The 5,004-nt window shown below is 42.4% G+C and overlaps 1 pseudogene; it reads left to right on the top strand.

Moving 5' to 3' along the window:
* Positions 1-492: 492 nt before the first annotated feature.
* On the top strand, positions 493-1,241 carry LOC147456205 (uncharacterized; annotated as a pseudogene).
* Positions 1,242-5,004: the final 3,763 nt, after the last annotated feature.

Below are 5,004 nucleotides of genomic sequence, written 5' to 3'. Positions count from 1 at the left end.
CTTTCTTTCTCTCCCTCTTTTGCTCCCTCTGACTCTCTTTGTCCAGAGTTTGGATTGGAGCCTCGACACTTGAGGCTTGGGTTAGCAAGTGATGGTATCAACCCCTTCGGCACTAAGTCTACTTCATGGAGCACTTAGCCTGTGGTGATCGTCAACTACAATATTCCACCATGGGAGACAACCAAGAAGGGCAATATACTTCTTTCCTTGCTTGCGCCAAGGAAGTACAAAGTGTTAAATATTGACATTTACCTTGAGCCTCGCATTGAGGAGTTAGAGGAGTTATGCAGAGGCAATTCTTGTTGTTGATGTATCACTTGCAAAGGGGGGGAGAGAGGCTCAAGTGAGGGGAATCCTTATGTGGATTATACACGACTGTCCTGGGCTTGGAGTGGTTTCCGGTAACCCCCTGTCCTCTATCTCTCTTTCCCTCATTCCCTCTCTCTCTCTCTTTAGCTCACTTTAGTTCACTCATCTCTCTAACCATATGATATGTATGCAAGGTTGTCCACATTGGGGCACAATGCATGTCCTATTTGCGGGCCATCGTTGGTGACGCAGAGGCCAGAGTCCTTGCACAAGGTAATCTATCCAAACAACCATCATTTCTTACCCCAAGGGCATAAGAAGCACAAGACTCCAAGAAATGGGAAGGCTCCTCTAAAGAACATAGATTGGGCAACCATTTGGGAGGAACACCACAACAACAATCCGGCTCCATGTCCTCCACCAAAAGGTATGTCAAGGTATTCCATATTTTTAAGGCTTCCATATTGGAAGGATTTAAAAATACAACACCTCTTGGATCCCATGCACATATTCAAGAATGTAGCCAAAGCACTATGGGACCACATTATTGGCAAGAAGAACTCTTTGGGTGCGAGGGAGGATTTGAGGCTTTTAAAACGTCCCCCACCTCTGCCACTCCACGGCGTGCCCCAAATGGAAATATTGTGCTTCCTAAAGCACCATGGATGCTAGAAAAATAATAATTAGACAAGGTGAAGGGGACCATCACCTCTATTCGCACACCAACAGGATACATGAGGTCGCTAATGGGAGATTTCACAAAAGCGAATAAGGGTGGAAGCGTTCAATTGTATGGGTTGAAGTCCCACGATTGGCACAAGATGCATCAGGTAATCTTCATACTCCCTATTCTATCTATAGTTTGTATGTATGACTATCACTCACTTTACCTTTCCCTGCTTTACATTGTATTTCATTCTGCCGGTACGTGAGTATGTGTATATGTTGGGACAAGAAAGTCAAGGACTCTATTTTTAATTAGGAGAGCTAGAAAGGTACACCACAAGAATCCACTTAGCACAATAAGAGGAGTTGTAAAAAAAAACCAACATTGCCGCGGAAAAACAAACGAAAAAGGAGAGAGAAAAATTTGTGTGGGCGGCAATAACCGTGGCTATGAATGCGGTAGTGGTTTATTAGCAATAAGCGTAGTAATAGTTGCAGCAATATACCCGCTGCTATTATCGTGACCTTTGTTGCTGCTATTACCGCGTATATTACCGCTAAACTCCAATTCAAAAATATAGGTGCTCAATTTGGGTGGCCCAAATGAGCACCTTTATTTTTGACCTGCATAAAAACAATAAGACATCAATTGTTTTTTCGAAAAGTATAAAAAATACCAAAAAATTGAAATTGAATTTACTTAACCTTAACAATTAAAAATGTAGAAGATCAACTATTTAAAAAAGTTACAATAAAAAGTAAATAGTTGTATATACATTGTGCCACATTGGGACTTTACAAAGTTTTGACAAAACATTTTTTTATCTAATCCTCGTCGTCGTCCAGCGGCACGTATGTTGGATCAGATTGACTCTACATAAACCCAAACCAAATTAAACAATTATCCACAGCTCAAAACAATTGATACAAAACTACTTGTTTAAACTTACTGCTTGTAGTGGTCCAACCGTCAGGTCAAATTGCTCGTGAGAGATGTGGTTGTTTTCAAACAACCATCACCAAGTATCAAATTATATATGTTTCTCCCGATATTTGACCATCTCTCTGGTTGGTCAAGAGAGAGTGACATTTTCCTAAGTTAGCAATTATCAACTACAATTATCAACTAAGTTAGCAATTTTTCTAAGTTAGCAATTATCAACTACAATCTTTATAATCAATGATCGATGTTATAATTCAAATAATCTTACATATTTATCCTTCCAAGCTCCCTTGCCTCCTGAGCCATAGTGCATGGGAGTTTCCCTTGCGCAAGCCTCGCGTTGTTGTCTATATGATGAGCCCATCGCAACTTGATCTCTCTTGTCTTGAATTGCCCACTCCCACTTTGCGTCTGCCATGTTGCCACCACAGTAACTCCTGTCTGGATATCTGACCTGGTTGGCTGCTGCGTGCCGCACACTAGACTGCTTGTTTTTTAGAAATTTCTTTATGTAGCCCTCCAACCATTGTTGTGAAAAATGTTGATCGGGGGCATTTGGAAATCTAGCTAACAAAGCATCGTCAATGTACCGTGCATGATCGGGTAGTTGGTCTCTGAACTTTATAAAACAATTCTTATACGTTGAATGTATAAGAATTTTTAGATGGCGTCAAAATTCTCTGCCCTATGCAGTGCGGAAATCAACCTCGCTTCCATACTTAACTTTGTAGTAGCACCCATGCGTATCTGGCATGGGTGTGTCAGTATCCTAGTCCTCTGCGTCAGGGGCGGCACGGTTTGAAAGTGAGGACTTTGTTCCCCCGCCACTACCAAAACATGTGAAACCACAAGATCCGCCGCCACTTCGTCTCTCACAGTGCTCGCTGCCTTGAGACGAGCGTCGACACGCGGTGCCAAAGGAAGTCTGTCGACGATGTTGTGGCAAAGCTGGAGTGGAATGGAGTGGCGTAAGACCCTGTGATGCCATGGAAGTAGGACCCTGCGATGGAATAGGAGTAGGACGAATGGAAGGGAGAGTAGAGTGAGGTGCCGTCGGTGCGAGGCTCTGTAGGTAAGGAGTCCCTCCTTGACTCCCCCATGGTGTAGTCTCCGAAGAAATGCCGTAGGTCGCAAGCTGCTATGGAGTGTAGCTGCCAAAAAAATCCTCCGTCGAATGGAGGTACTGCTCTCGTAAAGAGATAGCCCCAGGATCTACGACTGGTGCAGGAATCTGAGAAGGGTAGGTGTAGGATGGCTATGCTTGCAAATAACAAAGAAAAAAACTATGACACTCATGGTTGTTAACTACGTAGAAACATTATTTATTTATTTGCTTGTTCTCACCGATGCAAGACTTGGGTCCAATGGAGGCGATGTCCACCCCGAGTGGGAGCCCACCTCAGATGTGAACCAACCAAAAGAAGATCCAGCTAGCTGCTCCTCACCACTTGGTCTTTCGTCTAACATCTAAATTACAAAGAGCAATATCAGATTAAGCTTTCTACCCTTCTCACTCATCTAAATATACGTACACAAGTATATTACCACACAAACATGTAGATACATATACATACTAGTAGACCTAGGTAGAGGCTAGTAGTGCCAAAGGTCAACTACACCTCTTTAGATATCATCGCAGTCTCAACTGTGGTAAAACCAAAGGTACGTTGTGGTAATCCATGCATGAGTGGATCAACGACCGCAACACCACGATTAAAAAAGGACTATACCCAAGAGGAAGCATCTAACCTTCGGATGCTATGCTCCCATACTTAGTACCTACATACATGCATTAACACACATATGTATGTTAAGGTTGTAAATGTAGCCATCATTTTGTGTTGGCTGCACCTAAATTCAACATCTAAGTGATCAATTGATCGTAATATTACAATTCTAATGTAATGCAATAAGTAATTCTATTTCTCTCACTTTATATCTCTCTCTCCATCCCAGAGTCAAGTCTGTGCCTCCATGTAAAGCAAGCACTCTCAGAGATGAGAAGTCAAACATGGACGACATCTTCTGCCGAGGTATAGAGGTCTCGGCTAAGGTGATGGTGGCTTTGGACATGGGCACCACTCGTTTGGGCTTCACGAACATACATGCATAAACAGAATGTTCACACATATATATGTGAAGGCTGTAAATCTAGGCATTGTTTTGTGTTGGCTGCACGTAAATTCAATGTCTAAGTGATCAATTGATCGTAACATTACAGTTCTCTCCCTGAGGATATATATATTATCATACAAACACATAGATACATACACATACTAGTAGAACTAAGTAGAAGCTAGTAGTGCCAAAGGCCAGCTGCACCTCTTTAGATATCATCGCAGTCGCAACCGTGGTAAAACCAAAGGTATATTATGGTAATCCATGCATGAGTGGCTCAATGACCGCAACACTACGATTAAAAAAGGACTATACCCAAGAGGAAGCGTCTAACCTTCGGATACTATGCTCTTGTACTTAGTGCCTACATACATGCATAAACAGATATATATGTACACACATATATATGTGAAGGTTGTAAATGTAGCCATCGTTTTGTGTTTGTTGCACCTAAATTCAACATCTAAGTGATCAATTGATTGTAACATTACAATTCTAATGTAATGCAATAAGTAATTCTATTTCTCTCACTCTATCTCTCTCTCCATCCCAGAGTCATGTATGCGCCTCCATGTAAAGCAAGCACTCTTAGAGATGAGAAGCCAAACATGGACGACATCTTCTACCGAGGCATGGAGATCTCCGCTAAGGTCATGGTGGCTTTCGACTTGGGCACCACTTTTTCGGGCTTCGTGTACATCCACAAGAGCGACCCTAGGGACATTCACTATGTCATAGAATAGCCTCATAAAGTGAGGCAGCCGCTTCATCCCGTTATTGCAAAACATAGATAAACATGTTTTACAAGTGGAACCCATTGTCTTCTACCTACACCCTCCAAGTTTGGGGATGGGTTGCCCTTTGCTTTCTCTCTCTCTCCCTCTTTCTCTCTCTCTTTCTTTCTCTACCTCTCGTTCTCTTCCTCTTTCCCTCTATCTACCTCTTTCTCTCTCTCCATCTCTTCTCTA

This window comes from Adiantum capillus-veneris, chromosome 6, assembly GCF_014529385.1.
Source record: "Adiantum capillus-veneris isolate H3 chromosome 6, ASM1452938v2, whole genome shotgun sequence".
Taxonomy (NCBI): domain Eukaryota; kingdom Viridiplantae; phylum Streptophyta; class Polypodiopsida; order Polypodiales; family Pteridaceae; genus Adiantum; species Adiantum capillus-veneris.
Note: the sequence above shows the minus strand (reverse complement) of the source record. Positions and strands in the feature narration are given on the sequence as shown.